General features: G+C 41.8%; 1 long non-coding RNA gene across 2 annotated transcripts in view; it reads left to right on the top strand.

Annotated features, from left to right (window-relative positions):
- Positions 1–4,995: 4,995 nt before the first annotated feature.
- Positions 4,996–21,953, top strand: part of LOC111559741 — a 33,223-nt gene continuing 16,265 nt past the window's right edge. Inside the window, exons 1-3 of one of the 2 annotated variants that reach the window (XR_006594181.1) lie at positions 4,996–5,337; positions 8,856–9,310; positions 10,223–10,328. This is a non-coding gene — a long non-coding RNA (uncharacterized LOC111559741). Of the gene's footprint in view, positions 5,338–8,855; positions 9,311–9,556; positions 10,329–21,953 lie in introns of both variants that reach the window. The other variant, XR_002740879.2, reaches the window with a different exon arrangement.

Genomic DNA, 21,953 nt, shown 5'->3' with positions numbered 1-21,953 from the left:
ATCTTTCTTCCTGACCATATGCCAGCTGTTGCCAATGTGTTTTTTCTTCTGTGGGTCTGGCTGGATACCAGCCTGGGGCAGGCTAAGTAGGTTTTCTCCAGACAATTCTTTTCATGTTCTCCTTGCTCCCTCTCAGGGTCCTGGACGAGGTTGCTCTGACCTTTCCCGTTCTATGGTTTTGCATCTTGGGAGTTTTGGGGGGAGAGGAGGGAATTAAATCATTCTGTTTGTTGTTTTAAGTTCTGGCTATGCTTGGAGTTTAAAACCATGGACTACTAACAACATATGTCACTGTAAAACAGGCCTACATTAGAGACCTATTTTTGCCACTTACTAGCTGGACAAATGTCCTCATCTCTAAACCTCCCTCAATTGTTAACCAGAGGTGATAATAGTTCTTACCCAATGGAAACTCACCATAGAGTGCCTGGCGAATAATGAGTGCACCATAAATTTTACCATGATTTTCACTCTTAATAGTTTCACATTTTGAAACCCGGTTCTGGATAGAGCTGGATGGCTCAGTTCGTTAAGCCTCTGACTCTTGATTTCGGCTCAGGTCACCACCTCACAGTTCGTGGGTTCGAGCCCTGCATCGGGCTCTGCACTGGGTCAGCACGAAACCTTCACGGAGTTCTCGTTTCCCCTCTCTCTGCCCCTCACCCCCACCCCCAAATAAATAAACTTAAAACAATTTGTTTTTAAATTACATGTCCCAAAAGAAGACGCGATAGTTCAGACCTACGTGTGTCGAATCAGGTGCTGGAGGAGGAGACACCCCAATGTGAGGAAGCGCGTGATGTGAATACAGCGCACCGTGTGGGGAACAGAGAGAGAAACCTGGGTGTTCCATCACCTGAAATGTTCACAAAAGTGAGTAAGAAATATTCAGCACAACCAAGAGGACCCCAAAACCGGTGGCCGGGATGAGCACTTCATTGTTTCCTGAGTTCAGAACCTTCGGGATTTCTCCAGGCCCATCCGGCCTCCCCTGTCCTGGGGCTGTGAGCAGGCTTTCCTGGGATCTGGGGCTGCTCCTGGCCACGAGGAGCAATTCCCGTGAGCTTTCGCTGAGAGTGTCAGGTTGCTGATGCAGACATTTTCAGTCATAGATTTTTTTTTTTCTGCCACAGGCAAGTGGTTTTAAGCTATTCCGTTAGTAAAGAAAGGGGAGGGGTGCTTTGGGAAGAAACAAGACAGAAAGAGAACGTGTTTTGACCTAGTTAAGCAACTGAATAGACGCGTTTTAACGATTTCTGGTTATACCATATTAGCTGCATGCGTATATTTTAAAAAATTGGGGCTGTCAATTTTTCTAGGAAAATAGAATTGTAAATTATAAATGCCTATTAAATAAAGTATTAGGAGCAGCATTGTTCTTGAAACATGCCTCATAAAATTTCCTCCCTCCTTTCCTCCCTTTGTCCCTTCCCTCCTTCCTCTCCTCCATTTTTAAGGGCAAGAACCACGTTTCTAGGAAAGGATGTGCTACAAACAAAAGGTCCTACCCTCAAGAAGCAGTCTAATGGGGAGGCAGACGTGTTAATACACGGAGCTACAATTACACAAAGTCGTACAAGATCCAGTTAGGAATACAACGGGAAGTGGTTATTCTATCTTACTTTTGAGGGAAAGCTAGATAGAGGAATTGTCACCTGAGTTTTGTTCTTATGAAAGAAAACCCAGCAACTGCATCGAGCACTTTTTCAGGCTTTATTATACTCATGTGTACACACAAATCCACACGGATGGGAGTCAGAAAAGACTCTCCTCAAGAATCTTAAGATAGAATTTTTAGGCAGAAGAAATTGCTTACCAAAACCTAGGACCGAATGCGTAACAAGAACGCTTAGCAGATTGGCCTCTGTCTTTGTGTCCAGATCTTTAGGACCCAGCTTTGGTTCAGTTTGGCACATATATGTTCAGTTTCTGTGGGTTCTGCTGTTGTTGCTTTGTGTTGTTTTTTGAGAGTTTTTAGGTAAGCAAATTTAGGTTCAGATTAGAATGGTAGCTTGCAAAATTGTTAGCAACATATATAGTGGATGTTACTTGCAAATTCTTTCTCAGTACCAGGAAATGGGCAGATATCTTCCAGGTAGCTGTGGTGAGAGAGAGCTTCCAGGAAGCAAGAGCAGCAGGGGCAAAGACTTGGAGGCCAAGGATAATTGGGTACCATGGGGAGATGGAAGCGGTTCACTGCGGCAGGGAGGCAGGGTCTGAGGGAATGGGGCTAGTGAGTGGGACAAGGATCTCATGTGCCACTGAATTGCTGATGGCAGCCATGTTTGCATGTCCAGTCTTGACTACTCCCCTCTCGCTGAGCACCACAGTGCAACGTCTGACGGCCACCATGTTGCTTCCACCTCAATACCTACCAACCCTTAAGCTAAGTATATCCAAAACAGAAGCTTTCATTTCCTCCGTGGTACTTATTTTTGCCTCCAGTTCCACTCATCTCTGTCAGGGGTAACTGGCACCCACAGTTAATGAAGCTGAAAATAAAAAAGGCATCTTCATTCTTCATTTTTTTTTAGGTTTATTTATTTATTTATTTTGAGAGAGAGAGAGAGAGAGAGAGAGAGAGAGAGAGAGAGAGAGAGTCTCAAGCAGGCTCCACTCTGTCAGTGCACAGCCTGATGTGGGGCTCAATCCGCCGAAGCATGATATCATGACCTGAGCTGAAATCCAGAGTTGGACGTTTAACCAACTGAGCCACCCAGGTGCCCCTCATTCTTCATCTTTAAACCTAGCCCAAATACAAAACAAATCCCAAATGTGCCCTTTTGTTCCCACCGCCACCATGGCTATTACTCTAAATAGCCTCTAAAATGTAGAGGCTAAGCCTCTAAAATCTTGTGTGTTTCTGTAATAATTATCGTTTTTACAAAAATATGTCTTATCATGCCACTTCCCTACCTTGGACCCTTGGTTCTCCTTACTTTCTTTCTTTTTTTTTTTAAGCATTTTTAATTTTTATTGATTTATGTATGTATGTATGTATGTATGTATGTATTTATTTATTTATTTATTCTAAAAGTAAGCTCTATGTCCCACGTGGGGCTTGAACTCACAACCCTGAGATGAGGATCAAGAGTCGCCTGCTTTACTGACTGAACCAGTCAGGCGCCCTATTCTCCTTCCTTTCTAAATAACGTTTTAAAAACTTCTTATACCTACATTAAGGTCCACTCTTTGTGCTATAAAGTTCTACGGGTACAGGCAGATGCTCTCTTCCAAAGCCATTCCCGTCAGGTAGAGCTGTGCAGTTCTCCCTCCTTCCAGCCTGCCCTTCCCCAGAGAAGAACCTCAGAGCCCCTACACCAGAGCTGGCGATGGGGACAGCAGCACTCTTCTCCCAGAGCGACCCCCTGCTCTGTAAGTGGTGCCGAGGGATGGTGGTCTTTTGGTTTCTCGGCTTGCGGGGCTGGTGTGGAGCCTCCTGCCTGGGATGAGCAAGCTGTTAAGAGTGACAGACTGCAGTTTTCCCAGCTTGCGGTACCTGCAGAAGAGCCTCTGCTCTTTGAATGAGCAGGGTGGGGGAAGGGAGTCCCATTCCTCTGCCTGCCTGCTCTGAACATGAGACTGTGGAGGATGGGAGAGCCTAGTGGCTTATTACCGAATCACGGCTGCAGGTTAGAAGCTAAGGAGAGCAGGAGACCCTGTCTTGCCGCCTGCACCCCAAAGCAATAGTCCTTCCATCACACAGAATGTGCACAGGTGATGGTGTGATGGGAGCTGGTCCCTAACTCAAATGCTGAGAACTGTTTCTGTCTTTTATCAGGATTTGGCATCATTTGAGTAAATGCCACGCTATTTGCTGTACATCATTAGAGAGATTTCCAGAGATTGTAAAGAGTTGTTTCTATTTCTATAATTCTCACCAGTTAAATGGATGTTCTGCTGGGGAAACCATTCACCCAGACCCTCATCTCATGGTTCCAGGAGTCCTGACCCCTACCCGGCAGTTTGCAACTTTGAGCCTCAGTTAATAGGCATCCAGGAATCAGACTGTCAATCTTACATAAATGTAAAACAAATGTCATTGCTATTGTTAATGAGAATAATTTAACTGCGATAAATCCACATTAGTTAAATGGATAAGATTTCCTATGTCACTGTATCCGGGTTAGCAGTAAGAGGTTTAACACTCAGTATGGTGTGGTTTGTTTTCTTTGTTTTGGTTTGGTTTTGTTTTTTTGCTGTTGTTGTTGCTGTTGTTTTTGTTTTGGTATTCTTTATGTTTTACAAAAGAAAGAGCAGCTAACTCAAAAAGAAAGCAAGTGACTTGTGACTTTGTTAACTGTTTTTCAGGATAAGGCAAGGACTCGAAATTCCTGGAGAGATCTCTCACTGAAGACAACTTCTGGCACACTGTCAGGCATAAAGTTCACGGGCTTATGAGTATTCCAGCTTGGGATAAAGCAGCTTACTTTTTCCTAATCTGCACTGTGATGCATTCGACTCTGGAGAGTGATTTTTTTTTTTTTCCATTCTTATTGCATCAGGTGGAGGTGGCTCAATTGTTTACGTGTCTGATTTTTTTTTTAAGTTTATTTATTTTGAGACAGAGAGCATGAGAGTGGAGTAGGGGCAGAGAGAGAGGGGAGAGAGAATCCCAAGCAGGTTCCGCACTGCCAACACGGAGCACGATGTGGGGCTCAAACTCATGAACCGTGAGATCATGACCTGAGCCGAGATCAAGAGTTGGACACTTAACCAACTGAGCCACCCAGGTGCCCCACATGTCTGATTCTTGATCTCAACTCAGGTCTTGATCTCAAGGTCATGGGTTCAAGCTGCATTGAGTTCCATGCTGGGCATGAAGCCTACTTTAACAACAACAACAACAACAACTATCAACTATATATATATATATATATATATATATATATATATATATATAGTCTATCAAATATATATATATAGTCTATCAAATATATATATATATATATATATATATAGTCTATCATATATTGGCTTTCTTATAAAATCCTAATATATCTTCAGAAGTAACATCTTGAAATTTCACCTCTGAAGTGACAGGTTTGGGCTCTTCAGAGTTCTTGATATATTATTGAACTATGACATTTGAATTACCTTCATGAAACCATATAAATATTTTTTGCTGGCCTTGTAAGTGTCATTATGAGCTGGTTTTTATCATTACTTTAATTTCAGAGGCTGATGTGAAGCAACTTCTCCTTTGACAGTCAGGGAATTTCAGAATGAGAAGTACGCTTGCAATCTATTTGCACAACAGACTGAAAGTACCTTTCTTCTGTGGGTTTGATTTGATTGCCTTACAATTGTCCCTGTCATCATCACCATGGAATGAAGGTGAGGAGTCATTTGTTGACTGACAACTGAGCAAGTGTTCAGTGGATGGTGACAGAGCCCCTTCCTCGCTGAGCCCTTAGCTCACCCTTTGACATTATTGATGTTAACACATTTCCTCCAGTCTATACTGTAAAAGAATCATACTCATAAAAGAATCCTTAACTAAAAAAACCTTTCCTTTTCTAAATCATCGCTTCAGTGTCGAATAGGTCAAAAAATCCTCAAGCCCCTCTACTCAGTGCACATAGCGTGCATATGCCAAGATCTGTTTCTACGGTACAATATGGCAACTCATTTCTGATACTGACTACCCAGAGTTAATGCACACTCCACGGGTTGAGCTCAGAGTCCCCAACAAGACTGCCCCATTTCACATGCTAGCTGCAAGTTTCGGAGTCCTCAGGCCACCTAGACTTTTGACCAACTGCCTACAAATTCAGGAGTTCCCATGACTCCGTAGTTTTGACAATTTGCCAGAACAATTCATAGAGTTCAGAAAAGCTCTATATTTATGATCAAAGTTTTTTTTATAAAGGACACAAATCAGGGCCAGCCAAAGGAAGGAGCACATAGGGCAAGATCTGGGACAATCCTGAATGCAGGGTTTCCATGTCCTTTTCCTGTGAAATCAGAATATCACTGTCCTGGCACATAAAAGCGCCCATCAACCAAACATCCCAAACAAGCTTCGATGGTTAAAGTTTTTTATTGGCATTTCGTCATATAGGCACGACTGATTGAACCGCTGGCACGTGACTGAACTCGATCTCCAGCCCTCCCTCTCTTCCTAAGAGGTGCTTCTAATATCACATGGCTCAAAGCCCCAACATTTGATTATGTGGTAGGTCTTTCTGGCAGGGCCAGTCCCCATCCCTGAACTAGGTAGGGACCCAATGGGCCCACCATGAATAAGACAAATATTCCTATCACTCAGGACATTTCAAAAGGTTAGAAGCTCCATCTCAGGAACCTGGGACACAGACCAGATAATCCCGTATCATATGACATACACCTTCATCCATTTGTAAAGTTTATGCCAGCAGCACGTGTAGTAGTCATTATCCTCCTCCTCGTGTGCAGTATCCATGGCTCCATTTGATAAAGGCTTTGGCCAACCTGTTAAATAACAGGTTAATTTCTCCGAGTTCAAAATTATTATCATTTGTACCTGTGTATTCACAAAGAGTGTGATGCTGAGAACCCTTTATGGATTTGGACTTTTCTTTGTCTTTGATGATTGCTAGTGCTCATTGAGTCTTTGCTATGTCCCAGGCATGATGCTTAGCTCTGTACATGCATTTCATCATCATAACAAATCTATAATATTAGATAAATATTATCTCCACATTACACGTAAGGGAAGGGGAGTAAAGACACGTTGTGTCCAAAGTAATGTGCCCCCACGGCACAAGGGTGGCTCGGTCAGTTAAACATCCGACTTCAGCTCAGGTCATGATCTCACAATTCATGAGTTCGAGCCCCGCATCGGGCTCTGTGCTGACAGCTCAGAGCCTGGAGCCTGCTTCGGATTCTGTGTCTCCCTCTCTCTCTGCCCCTCCCCCGCTTGCACTCTGTCTCTCAAAAATAAATAAACATTAAAAAAAATTAAAAAGTAAAAAACAAAGTAATGTGCCCAAAGTCACAAAAGTAGTAAGTGGCAGAGCTGGGATTTACAAAAGGTCATCTACTCTCAAAGCCCGTGTGCCATTAGACCGTGCTACGTATAGAAACAAGAGCACTAGCTTTGCGCTGGAAAGTTCTGGAGCAACTCATTTGGTTTCTCATAAAAGCAATTTTTCTTTATTTGAAAAGTGATGGAAAAGCATCAGTGGTTAATGTCATAACATAACAAGGTTTCTTAAAAGAAAACGTGCTAAGGACTCCTGTTAAACAAAAAGAGAATTGGGGCGCCTGGGTGGCGCAGTCGGTTAAGCTCCGACTTCAGCCAGGTCACGATCTCGTGGTTCGGTTAAGCTCCGACTTCAGCCAGGTCACGATCTCGCAGTCCGTGAGTTCGAGCCCCACGTCGGGCTCTGGGCTGATGATGGCTCAGAGCCTGGAGCCTGTTTCCGATTCTATGTCTCCCTCTCTCTCTGCCCCTCCCCCGTTCATGCTCTGTCTCTCTCTGTCCCAAAAATAAATAAACGTTGAAAAAAAAAATTAAAAAAAAAATTAAAAAAAAAATTAAAAAAAACAAAAAACAAAAAGAGAATCCAATAAAATTCAATGTTCAGATATTTGTCATTCCTTGGATGCTTGTGAAAAATCTTCATTTACAGATTCACTGTCCCAACACAGGCAGAGTCAAATTCTGTATTTACACTGAGGATGTCCCCACTATTCTTTATCGTGAAGTTACTCTGAGTTGGAGTATTAATGTTTCTGTTTTCATCCCTACTTTTGCACCTTAACAAGCCGCTTTTGAGGCCTTGGTATGTTTGAAAAATTAATGTTAAAATAAAATGCAAGTTTAAGAAGGTTAAAGTTATCATGAAATAAAAATATATTAACCAATGAGTCTTCATTTTCTTAACTGTACAACAGGGGTAGGAATCCAGGTAGAGTGTTGTGGGGCTTACAAAATACTAACATATATAAAGTGCCTCTGGTGAGGAACAGTGCTCCAAAGGACAGACAGATCTAGAATCTTCTGTCAGTGGTCAGGTGCCAGCAGGCCCACTGAAATGCTCAATGAGTGCCCCTTCTTTCCTGCTGTATTCATTTCTCATTCTGAAAACAAGTTATTTTTCTCCTCTGGATATGTTACTTTTGCTTTTAGCAACTATCAAGAGAGGTAGGGTCAGACGAGTGACTCAGAGAAGGAAGAAAGAGTGTTTGATAGTGATCTCATTAATGGAGAACAAACAGGGACAAGATAACATCAAGAGCAAAACTGCAAAGTAACAAGAGAGTATGATGCACTTTGTGCTTCATTTTTGTTACATGCAGCACCCACGTTACCTGCGTTCCCTCTGCTCATTCATTGTCCTAAAACTTATGTATTTGGAAAATGATGGCCTCTTCATTCATTTACACACAGATGCTTTAAAAGCCTCCTCCACAATTAAGAAAGAAGTAGAAGATACGTTTAAACCAATGTGGTCATTTTTCACTACTTTTCATTTCTCCTAAAAGTTGGCAAGCTGACTTTAAGTGGACCTTAATAAAAAACGTAGTTCTTTATTAAATAGTTTACATCCAAGACGTTTATCCCTAAGTGCCTCGATCTGGTGGCTGTAAGTTCTCTTGCGGAAATTCAGCCCTACACATCCTTCAGGGCTTCTACACACTAGACCACAGGCAGAAACAGACGTCAGCTGTTGGACTGTGTGAAAGTGCCCGCGACAAGGGCCTTTCCTAGATTTTCCAGTTATATTTTAGTTTAAAAAAAGGCGGGGGAGGGGGGCAGTTCTACCTTTGAACTACAAACATTTAGGGCCAACTATTTATTAATATCTAAAATGTGAATCTTTCTCCCCTTTTTTGTTTTTGTTTTTGTTTTTGTTTTGGTCTGACAGGTCGTGAGGTGTGCTGTGCAATGAGATGGAGAATTTGCCTTCAGATCATCGGTGGGTGGAATGGGCTCTGCTCAGAGGAGAAGCTGGTATTTTTATCCAGCCTCCACAAAGCCCCCAGCTCTTGGCAGCAATGTATCCTGGGCCTCTGACTCGCTTCTCCCCCTTCCAAGCCGGCTCATCTTCTATGAGTGTTTCTTCTTCTTCCCTGACTCCTTCCAAGGTGTTTACAGATGACCCGCATCTCAGGAACCAAACCCTTGCCTGCGTCTGTTCAGCCTTCTCTGCTTCTCGTCACTCACCCAGGATAGAGATCTCATTCTGGAGTTTGCACCTCGGCCCCCCATTTATGACCTGTGCTAACTTGGGAAAATTACTTCACCTCTATTGGCCTCGATTTCTTCGTCTGTAAAATGGGACCGATATTAGTCCTTCTACATCTGAGTTCATTCAAGGAGGTAATGCACGTAAACTTCCTCGCACAGAGTCTACTACACGTTACGGGCTGGTGGCTTTTATACTAATAATTATTTACTGTATCCATCAAAGCAAAGAGGCCTTTTTTTTAGTGTATGGAGATGTCTCCTGGCCAGTGTCCTATGATGCCTAATAGGATGGATGCAGCGGGTCCACCTCCATCATTTGCAGGGCTTGGGGGCAAGAGGACACATGTATACCTGCTCCCACTTTCCTCTCGCTTTCAGCTCTGTCCCTCGCTGCAAGTTACCTCACCCATGAGTGTGCGTCCTACTCCTACCGGCCTGTCTAAGCTCTGTCCAAACCCAGCTTCTTCCTGTCCTGCAAGCAGCCGCTCCTTGGCCACCTCTCAGGTCTACAAATGGGTCCTCCAGAGACTATCTCCATGGAAGAGCTCCTTGCAGGCTGGCAGTGACTTGAGCCCCTGGATGGGGAACCCCATGATCCTGGTACACAGAGTGGGGTGGGGAAGCAGGGGGTGGCACAGGCGAGGTGCTCAGAATTGTCCCCCATAGAGAAGCCTGGCCGAAAGGTGGCCGGAACAGGGCCCTCCAGGAGGTGGGACTCGGGGTAGGAGTCCTGGCTGTCTGGAGGGAACCATGTTGCAGGAAATGAACCATGCGTTCGGGAGGGTAGTTTCTCCACAGGCTAGCTTGAAGCCCTGGTGTCCAGCACAGTTATGGAGATGGCATGTCTATAGTGCAGGAAAGAGCTTACTCCTCTCGCTAAGGCCCTGACAACCCTTTGGAGCAGCCCCGGCAGATGCCAGTTTCTTTGAGGGATCAGTTCTTGGTGCTGCTGTGCTCCCCTTTCACAGACCTGCTTCCCGTGCTGCAGCACAGACCTCTCTACTCCTCCCCTTTGCTAATGTTTCCTTGGCTTGGCAATTGCAGAGTGGACACTGAAGAAACCCTAGGAGAAGCTCACCTCAAATACCAGGAAACTTGGAACCAGGGAGAGTTTCAGGACACAAAGGGAACGAAAGAGATCTGTTTGGTGGTAAGTAACATTTGACTCTAGAAAGTCCAGCGAGTAAACCATGAAGGTCAGCACACCCCGCTTCCTGCAGAACTGGGGTTACGATCCATCTGCTCCTTTAAAATATATGATTATGTCCTACGTTAGCAGCTTTCCTTTTATTACTGAGAGTCTCGGCACCCACGTGTTCTGCAGATTGCTGCGAAGGACTTGGGGTGAAGTGTTAACGTACTGAGAATTTATGTTTAGGAGTCATTTGGCAAGAAAAAGTTATGAAATATAATTCAATAGCAAATGGGCAATAAAGATAGAGCACCTGTGCTAGATAATAAACCCCCCAGAAAAGGAAACCGATGCCTTCCGTTATAAATTGTCAAGGAGTCACATTTGGAATTGGAGTAGAAGTGCCACCCTTGCAGGGAAAACCATTCGGTTCCGGCAACAGGAGCTGGGCTTGCCTCCCTTCTGAACAAGAGTGCTTTGCTCTGGTGATCTCACATGTCCAGTTGCATGCCGGTGGCCTGGCTCTCGCCCAGGACCTGATTACTTCAGAAGTGAGCTTATCTGGTAAAGCATCCTTGTATAGAAAGCTGTATATGGAGAAGGAGGTTGTTTGTTTTTCTAAAGAAAACAAAAAGTGATATCTGACTGACATTCTAACTAGGGGGCTGGAGAACATGAGTTTCTTGTGTGTTAATAGAGGCTCAATATCAACAGGGTCCTGTTTTCTTTAAATGTAAACTGAAGGGTTCTGCAGTGAACAATTGGGAAATGTTGAATTGAAACCAAGTCTATCCATTTCTGGGTATATACCCAAAAGAATTTATAAGCCAGGTGTCAAAAAGATATTTGCACACCCGTGTTCACAGGAGCTAAAACATGTGTCCATCAACTGATGACCGCTAAGCAAAATGGGGTCCATACACACAGTGGAATATTAGTCAGCAATAAAAAGGGGGGAAGTTCTCATACAGGTGACAACATGGAAGCACTTTGAGGTCATCGTGCTAAAAGAAAGAATCCAGTCACCAAAGGACGAGCGCTGTATGATTTCACTTACATGAGGTACTTACAGTAGTCAAATCACAGAGACAGAAGATAAAACGTTGGTTGCCAGGGAGAAGGGAGAATGTGGGGTTAGTATTCAATGGGTACCGAGTTTCAGTTTTACAAGATGGGAAGAGTTTTGGGGACGGAGGTGGTGACAGCTACATAACAATGTGAATGTGTTTAATACCCCTGAGCCACACGCTTCAAAATGGTTAGATGGTAAATTTTACATTAAGTGTATGTTAACATAAGAAACATTTTTTTTTATTTCTAAGGATGATCATTTTAACTGTAGGATATCTCAGAGCGTCTCTTATGCTCACATGCAATATTATTTGAAATAAGAGGGTGTAAAATACATTTTCCCAAAATAGAATATACTTGAGAAACTGCTAATATAGATTGCTTTTCATTCCTTGATTTTTTTCCTATCCCCTTTCCAGATAAAATCTTTTAAATATCTAAGTGAAGAATGCTATTTCTTTTAAAACATGGTAATTCAAGGTGTCCCACGGGGGTGGGCATGGTGGATTCGTGAGTATCGGGCCCTACTATCGCCGCACATTGTGCGTCTTAGGAGGAAAACTGGAAAACGTTATGGAAAATTTCTCACGGAAAATAAGATGTGGGGAAGCCATTTCTGCCTGGGCTATTCCTTGGCATCTGTTCCATTTAAGCGCCACAGGGCTGCGCGGGGTTCGGGCGAGGACCACCCAGAGTTCGATCTCCATGCCTTGTAATAAGTTTGTCCCCATGTGTTCTTCCTAAGTTCTCAGACCTCCTCCCCTAAGAGACCCACTCCTACAGGTAATGACTCTTATTAAGGAGGGACCAGAATTGGGGGGGGGGGCAAGCAAAACTGGGACATACTCTAGTTCTCCCCCACGCTTTTATTATACATCTCTTACTTTTCCTTTCTTTGCTTAGTTCCATAGGTTAACCTGTAGCCCCACAAGCATCGATTAACCTTTCTTGTGACATTTGAGGCTGCTCACCTCTGCCTAATTCAATAGATGTTCAGCTTTAGAGAGGTAGAGGGTGTGATTCAGAGGAAGGCAGGGGCCGAGAAATAAGTCTTGCACTAAGACACTGGGGGTGTTCGTGTGCAAGTTCTCACTTTTAAAACAAAAAGTCTACTTTGGAACATATACCTAACTGTAAGGCATCTATCGTGAATTCTATAAACACGGTGATCATATTCTCCAAATCTCAAATTAGGACACACCAACTGGGAAAGGTTGTGTGTGTGTGTGTGTGTGTGTGTGTGTGTGTGAGGTTACTTAATTTTTGTAAAATATGCCTTAATCCCATTTAGTCAGTCAATAATAGAAATCTTTTATTAGAGAAAATAGAATTTTATAAAATCATAACTGTACCAGCAAAGCTGGCATAGATGATCAATGTATGTGATCCCACACAGTGTTTAGATTACATACTACCCTTAAGAATATTTTTTGTGTATTTATTACTCTTTTGAAGGACTGATCCTTTGTAATTCCTTGTAAATCAAGACCTAGTCCACTCTGCCATTTTTCTTTTTTCTTTTTTGTTAAAGAAGCTCCACGCCCGGCACAGAGCTCAATGTAGGGTTTGAACTCACAACCCTGAGATTAAGACCTGAGCTGAGATCAAGAGTTGGATGCTTAACCAACTGAGCCACCCAGATGCCCCTGCCACAGTCATTTTTTTTATTTTATTTTTTATTTTTTAAAATTTACATCCAAATTAGTTAGCATATAGTGCAACAATGATTTCAGGAGTAGATTCCTTAGTGCCCCTTACCCATTTAGCCCACCCCCCTCCCACAACCCCTCCAGGAACCCTCAGTTTGTTCTCCATATTTATGAGTCTCTTCTGTTTTGCCCCCCTCCATGTTTTTATATTATTTTTGTTTCCCTTCCCTTACGTTCATCTGTTTTGTCTCTTAAAGTCCTCATATGAATGAAGTCATATGATTTTTGTCTTTCTCTGACTGACTAATTTCACTTAGCATAATACCCTCCAGTTCCATCCACATAGTTGCAAATGGCAAGATTTCATTCCTTCTGATTGCTGAGTAATACTCCATTGTATATATACCACATCTTCTTTATCCACTCATCAGTTGATGGACGTTTGGGCTCTTTCCATACTTTGGCTGTTGTTGATAGTGCTGCTACAAACATGGGGGTGCATGTGTCCCTTTGAAACAGCACACCTGTATCCCGTGGATAAATCCCTAGTAGTGCAATTGCTGGATCATAGGGTAGTTCTAGTTTTAGTGTTTTGAGGAACCTTTCCATATTGTTTTCCAGAGTGCCGCAGCTTGCATTCCCACCAACAATGCAAAAGAGATCCTCTTTCTCCGCATCCTCGCCAACATCTGTTGTTGCCTGAGTTGTTAACATTAACCATTCTGACTGGGGTGAGGTGGTATCTCATTGTGGTTTTGATTTGTATTTCCCTGATGTTGAGTGATGTTGAGCATTTTTTCATGTGTCGGTTGGCCATCTGGATGTCTTCTTTGGAGAAGTGTCTATTCATGTCTTTTGCCCATTTCTTCACGGGATTATTTGTTTTTTGGGTGTTGAGTTTGAGAAGTTCTTCATAGATTTTGGATCCTAACCCTTTATCTGATATGTCATTTGCAAATATCTTCTCCCATTCTGTCGGTTGTCTTTTAGTTTTGCTGATTTTTTCCTTCGCTGTGCAGAAGCTTTTTATTTTGATAAGGTCCCAGTAGTTCATTTTTGCTTTTGTTTCCCTTGCCTCCGGAGACATGTTGAGTAAGAAGTTGCTGCGGCCAAGATCGAAGAGGGTTTTGCCTGCTTTCTCCTTGAGGATTTTGATGGCTTCCTGTCTTATGTTTAGGTCTTTCATCCATTTTGAGTTTATTTTTGTGTATGGTGTAAGAAAGTGGTCCAGGTTCATTCTTCTGCATGTCACTGTCCAGTTTTCCCAGCACCACTTTCTGAAGAGACTGTCTTAATTCCATTGGATATTCTTTCCTGCTTTGTCAAAGATTAGTTGGTCATACGTTTGTGGGTCCATTTCCGGGTTCTCTATTCTGTTCCATTGATCTGAGTGTCTGTTTCTGTGCCAGTACCATACTGTCTTGATGATTACAGCTTTGTAATACAGCTTGAAGTCCAGGATTGTGATGCCTCCTGCTTTGGTTTTCTTTTTCAAGATGGCTTTGGCTATTGGGGGGTCTTTTCTGGTTCCATACAAATTTTAGGATTGTTTGTTCTAGCTCTGTGAAGAATGCTGCTGTTACTTTGGTAGGGATTGCATTGGATATGTAGATTGCTTTGGATAGTATCAACATTTTAACAATATTTGTTCTTCATATCCAGGAGCATGGAATCTTTTTCCACTTTTTTGTGTCTTCTTCAATTTCTTTCATAAGCTTTCTATACTTTTCAGTGTATAGATTTTTCACCTGCTTGGTTAGATTTATTCCTAGGTATTTTATGGGTATTTGTGCAACTGTAAATGGTATCGATTCCTTGATTTCTCTTTCTTTCGTTTCATTGTTGGTGTATAGGAATGCAACCGATTTCTGTGCATTGATTTTATATCCTGCAACTTTGCTGAATTCATGAATCAATTCTAGCAGTTTTTTGGTGGAATCTTTTGGGTTTTCCATATAGGCTATCATGCCATCTTCAAAGAGTGAAAGTTTGGCCTCCTCCTGGCCGATTTGGATGCCTTTTATTTCTTTGTGTTGTCTCATTGCAGAGACTAAGACTTCCAATACTATGTTGAATAACAGTGGTGAGAGTGAACATCCCTGTCTTGATCCTGACCTTAGGGGGAAAGTTCTCAGTTTTTCCCCATTGATGATATTAGCATTGGGTCGTTCATATATGGCTTTTATGATCTCGAGGTATGATCCTTTTATCCCTACTTTCTTCAGGGTTTTTATCAAGAAAGGATGCTGTATTTGGTCAAATGCTTTCTCTGCATCTATTGAGAGGGTCATATCGTTCTTGTCTTTTCTTTTATTGATGTGATGAATCACGTTAATTGTTTTGTGGATATTGAACCAGCCCTGCATCCCAGGTATAAAGCCCGCTTGGTCATGGTGAGTAATTTTTTTAATGTATTGTTGGATCTGGTTGGCTAGTATCTTGTTGAGGATTTTTGCATCCAAGATCATTAGGGAAATAGGTCTATAGTTCTCCTTTTTAGTGAGGTTTCTGTCTGGTTTTGGAATCAAGGTCATGCTTGTTTCATAGAAAGAGTTTGGAAGTTTTCCTTCCATTTCTATTTTTTGGAACAGCTTCAAGAGAAGATGTTAACTCTTCCCTAAATGTTTGGTAGAATTCCCCTGGAAAGCCATCTGGCCCTGGACTCTTGTTTTTTGGCAGATTTTTGATTGCTAATTTGATTTCCTTACTGTTTATGGGTCTGTTCAAATTTTCTATTTCTTCCTGTTTCAGTTTTGGCAGTGTATATGTTTCTAGGAACTTGTCCATTTCTTCCAGATTACCCATTTTATTGGCATATAATTGTTCATAATATTCTCTTATTATTGTTTTTATTTCTGCTGTATTGGTTGTGATCTCTCCTCTTTTCATTCTTGATTCTATTTATTTGGGTCCTTTCCTTTTTCTTTTTGATCAAACTGGCTAGTGGTTTATCAATTTTGTTAATTCTTTCAAAGAACCAACTTCTGGTTTCATTGATCTGTTCTACTGTTGTTTTGGTTTTGATAGCATTAACTTCTGCTCTAATCCTTATTATTTCCTGCCTTCTGCTGGTTTTGGGTTTTATTTGCTGTTCTTTTTCCAGCCCCTTAAGGCATTAGTTTAGGTTGTGTATCTGAGATCTTTCTTCCTTCTTTAGGAAGGCCTGGATTGCTATATACTTTCCTCTTATGACCACCTTTGCTGCATCCTAGAGGTTTGGGGTTGTGGTATTATCATTTTCATTGACTTCCATATACTTTTTAATTTCCTCTTCAACTGCTTGGTTAGCCCATTCATTCTTTAGTAGGATGTTCTTCAGTCTCCAAGTATTTGTTACCTTTCCAAATTTTTTCTTGTGGCTGATTTTGAGTTTCATAGCGTTGTGGTCTGAAAATATGCACGGTATGATCTTGATCTTTTTGTGCTTACTTAGGGCTGATTCGTGTCCCTGTATATGGTCTATTCTGGAGAATGTTCCACGTACACTGGAGAAGAATGTATATTCTTCTGCTTTAGGATGAAATGTTCTGAATATATCTGTTAAGTCCATCTGGTCCGGTGTGTTATTCAAAGCCATTGTTTCCTTGTTGATTTTTTTGATTAGATGATCTGTCCATTGCTATGAGTGGGGTGTTGAAGTCTCCTACCATTATGGTATTACTATTGATGAGTTTCTTTATGTTTGTGATTAATGGATGTATATATTTGGGTGCTTCCACATTTGGCACATAAATGTTTACAATTGTTAGGTCTTCTTGGTGGATAGACCCCTTGATTATGATATAATGCCCTTCTGCCTCTCTTGATACAGTCTTTATTTTAGAGTCTAGATTGTCTGATATAAGTATGGCTACTCTGGATTTCTTTTGTTGACCATTAGCATGATAGATAGTTCTCCATCCCCTCATTTTCAATCTGAAGGTGTCTTTAGGTCTAAAGAGGGTCTCTTGTAAACAGCATGTAGATGGATCTCGTTTTTCTTATCCATTCTGTTACCCTATGTCTTTTGACTGGAGCATTGAGTCCATTGACGTTTAGAGTGAGTACTGAAAGATATGAATTTATTGCCATTATGATGCTTGAAGAGTTGGAGTTTCTGGTGGTGTTCTCTGGTCCTTTCTAATCTTTTGTTGCTTTTGCTATTTATTTTTATGTGTATATTTTCATCTTTTCTCCCCTCAGAGAGTCCCCCTTAAAATTTCTTGCAGGGCTGGTTTACAGGTCACAAACTCCTTTCATTTTTGTTGTCTGGGAAACTGTTTATCTCTCCCTCCATTTTGAATGACAGCCTTGCTGGGTAAAGAATTCTTGGCTGCATATTTTTCTGATTCAGCACACTGAATATATCCTGCCACTCCTTTCTGGCCTGCCAAGTTTCTGTGGATAGGTCTGCTGTGAACCTGATCTGTCTTCCCTTGTAGGTTAGGGACTTTTTTTTCCCTTGCTGCTTTCATGATTCTCTCCTTGCCTGAGTATTTTGTGAATTTGACTATGATATGTCTTGTTGATGGTCAGTTTTTGTTGAATCTAACGGGGATCCTCTGTGTTTCCTGGATTTTGATGTCTGTGTCTTCCCCCAGGTTAGGAAAATTTTCCTCTATGATTTGCTCACATAACCCTTCTACCCCTCTTTCTCTCTCTTCCTCCTCTGGGACCCCTATGATTCTGATGTTGTTTCTTTTTCATGAGTCACTGATTTCTCTGATTCTTAAATCGAGCTCTTTTGCCTTCATCTCCCTCTTTTTTTTCTGCTTCATTATTCTCGATAAGTTTGTCCTCTATATCACTGATTCTCTGTTCTGCCTCATCCATCCTTGCCACCGCGGCATCCATCCATGATTGCAGCTGCGTTAGAGCAGTTTTTATTTCATCCTGACTAGCTTTTACTTCTTTTATCTCCGCAGAAAGGGATTCTAATCTGTTTTCGACTCCAGCTAGTATGCTTATTATCGTGATTCTAAATTCTGGTTCAGACATCTTGCTTGTATCTGTGTTGGTTAAATCCCTGGCTATCGTTTCTTTGTGATCTTTCTTTTGGGTTGAATACCTTCGTTTTGTCATTTTGAAGGGAGAAAAGGAATTAATGAGGTAGAAAAATTGAAATTAAAAAAAATTAAAATTTAAAAAATATTAAAATTAAAAACTAAACACACACACACACACACACACACACACACACACAAATTGAATAAATGATGCTAGATCCTTGGTGTGTTTTGGTCTGGGTGTTGAAAGTGGTTTGACAGATTAGAGAAAAAAAAGGGGGGGGAGGAAATCATTTGAGAATTTGAAAAAATGAATACACTGAAGTAGACTAAAATGAGATGATGGGGGTAAAATAGAATTTGAAAAAATAAACACAAAAATAAAGAATATAGGGGTGCCTGGGTGGCGCAGTCGGTTAAGCGTCCGACTTCAGCCAGGTCACAATCTCGCGGTCCGTGAGTTCGAGCCCCGCGTCGGGCTCTGGGCTGATGGCTCAGAGCCTGGAGCCTGTTTCCGATTCTGTGTCTCCCTCTCTCTCTGCCCCTCCCCCGTTCATGCTCTGTCTCTCTCTGTCCCAAAAATAAATAAACGTTGAAAAAAAAATTTAAAAAAAAAATAAAGAATATAGTAGAAAAAATAAAAATATTTTTAATAAAAATTAAAAATAAATATGAATTTTTTTCTTTTTCTGTATTTAAGAAAAAAAGAAAAAAGAGAAAAAAGATTTTAAAAAAGAGAAAAAAAGAAATCGTTTGAAAATTTGAAAAAGTGAATACCCTGTAGCAGACTAACATAAAATGATGGAAGTAAAATAGAATTTGAAAAAATTTACACAAAAGCAAAAAATATAGTAAAAAAATTAAAAAAATATTTTTAATAGAAATTGAAAGTAAAATGAAGTTTTTCTGTTTCTGCATTCAAGAAAAAGAAAAACGAAAAAGAAAAAAGAAAACAAAGAAAAAAATGAAATTGTATGAAAATTTGAAAAGGTGAATACACTGTAATAGACTAAAATAAAACGACGGAAGTAAAATAGAATTTGAAAAAACTTACACAACAGTAAAAAAAAAGTAATAAAAATTAAAAATGTTTTTAATAAAAATTTAAAATAAAGATGAATTTTTTTCTCTTTCTGTATTCAAGAAAAAGAAAATAAGTGAAAAAGAAAAAAAAAGAAAATTGAATACATGGACCTGCTAACAGATTGAAATAGGATTGAAGTTACTTCGTTTTCCCCTAGAAGTCAGACCATGAAGCGCTTTATAGTCCATAAAGTAAACAGGCGGTGAGACTTACATTCTTGAAGAGCGAGGTTGGCCCAGTTGGGCGGGGCTCAGTGTAAGGGCTCCGTTCTCCACTAGATGGCGCTGCTAGCCTCCTGGGGTGGAGTGTTGCGGTGCTCGTAGGTGCATATGCGCATGCGCGGGGGAGGCGAAAATGGCACCATCCAGCTACCCGGTCTGTTCTCCCGGATCAGCAATCGCGCACCCATCCTCTGTCTTCAGCTCTCCTCCACTCGCTGCATCTTCACTGTCCATTACCAAGCCCTAGGCAGCAACTCTCTCCCGAGTTTTGTCTCAGATGCGGCTGTTTTCCCGGGCCCCTTACTTCCGAAGGACTGCGGCTTTGACCCCTTCCGCCCTTCTGTGGGCGGGTCTCACCCAGCAATGGCTGAATGAGCAATGGCCAAAGGTTGGCTGCACCCAGGAAGGCCTGCTGGACTCTGCTGCTGCTGGAGCCCCGAGACTGCGGCCAGGTGCCAGCCGGCCCCAGAAAAGTTCGCGAGACAGTGTAGCAGCAGCGTTTCAGGGATTATGGGCACCAGGCTTCACCCTCAACGACCTTGTTCCAGCACCAGCGAATGTGGCCGCCTTCCGGGGTCTGCTGCAACCAGGTGGCTTCGACAGTCTCTACCAAATGTCCTTCCGGCAGTGGAACCGCTTTTCCCCGTGTGGCCCGAGAACCTCCCGGACCCCACTCTGTTTCTGAGGATTCGCCCTTCCCGCCAGAGCACCACCAGGTACTGAGCTGCAGACTCTGCGCTCCCCTTGTTTACAGTCTTAATGAAATTTAAACCCTCTCCTTTCTCCTTTCTCCCTTTTTAGTTTAGTCCCTTCGGCTGTTTCCAATTTTCCACTTTCTCTCCAGCTGCTTTTGGGGAGGGGTGCTTTTCCTGAATTCTGCCCCCCTCCCCGGTCTCTTTCCTCTCTCCACCCACAAAAGCGGTTTCCACCTTTCATGGCTTCTCGCTCCCCAAATTCACTTCTCTGTCCCGCGTACCTGCTGAATTCTGTGGTTCAGGTTGTGCAGATTGTTGTGTTAATCCTCGGATCAGTTTTCTAGGTGTGTAGGATGGTTTAGTGTTGGTCTGGCTGTATTTCATGGACGTGAGATGCACAAAAAACTACCATGCTGTTCTGCCATCTTGGCTCCTCCCGGTTATTTTTAAGGAAGGCTTTTATCACTCTGTTTCCATCAGTGATTGAAACTGCGAGATAGTTTCTCTTTCAAAACTGTAGTTTTCCCACCCTGAGACACTGCACACAGGCCTTCAGAGCATAAATATGTCTCAGGGTCGTTGCTGTGACTTGTTGCTGACCCAGTCATTCCAAAATTCACATGTAATGCTGGAGAGCAGAAAGAATCCAAATCTAACAGCTTAATCTCTGTGTTTCCTGCGGTACTTAATAAAGTATTAAGTGAGCGTCGTCCCTGTCTAGTTCTGGTTTGTTTTTAGGTGAGCATAAATGCCTAAACCTGTCCAGGATGGAGGGCAGAATGTGTGCTATTGACTGTCTCCTATCAGGTCCCCATATTTGAGTTAACGTTGGCTTGCAGTTGGAAGGTACAGGACACTTGGACTTGATTAGATATGAGAAAGTTGGCAAAGTGGATCTATAGGTAACCCCTCCTGCATCTTTCCCTGGATCACCTTATCTGGGGTAGAACCTTGGCCATAAATCCTTTAAAATTTCATCAACACAAGAAATTTTAGTTTTCCTTGCTTTATAAATGACTGTTAACTCACTTGCTTGAGTCTTGTTATTTTCACTTCTTTAAGGGCAAGTACTAAATTTGACAACTTGGGAACTTTGAGTTCCTTACCATACCTATAACAACGTTTATCAGAGAATTTCAGCAGGATCAAGGTTTGTCCAAAAAATTCTCTTATGGAGAGAGACCAAGGCTCTGATCTCTTATCTGGTGGAGTGTTGGTAAATGTTTAGCAACATAGTAGTTGCCACTTTCCATGGTATAAATACTGCCACCATGGCTGACTTAGTTAGGGACGGGTCGTGACTGAACACAGGGCTGGGAAGAGGAATGGGTACGATCAGCTCTTGCAAGACTGTAGGACCACTTGAGTTTATGCCCCTAGTCCATCGGCTCCCAAATTTTGGTATGAATCATTATTGCTATTATTAAAATTACAGAGGTTGATTCAGATCTCTGCAACTGAGGCCAGACTACCTGTATATTTAACAAGTTTCCCAGGTGATCCTTATTCTATAGCATGAGCTCTGACTCCCATATTCATTTCAATGTAAAGGCTGCTTTTGTGTATGTATGCTGCCATTCGAGATCAAGAAGTCTAAGTACATTTTCATACCACAAAATTTACTTAGATATTATTATGTATCATTATATGTGGGCTAAATTCACTAAGATGTAATGAAAATAGATTCTGCTATTTGGAATGAATAATGACCATCCTGTTCACTTTGATATAATAGTCTATATTCAGCTCATTACTTTTCATTATCCTTGAATGTAAAATATGCCACGGAAATCCAAAATCCATATATTCTAGAAATTAGGTGATATCTTTATGGAGCTCATAAATAGGCCCATCCTAGAGTTATGAGAAATATTTGCATTGGACATTTTCATTGTAAAGAAAATGATTCACATGACAGTTATCCTTGCTCACCATCAA

The sequence above is a fragment of the Felis catus genome, chromosome A1, assembly GCF_018350175.1.
Source record: "Felis catus isolate Fca126 chromosome A1, F.catus_Fca126_mat1.0, whole genome shotgun sequence".
In the NCBI taxonomy this organism is placed as follows: Eukaryota; Metazoa; Chordata; class Mammalia; order Carnivora; family Felidae; genus Felis; species Felis catus.
This window is presented reverse-complemented; position numbering and strand designations above follow the sequence as displayed.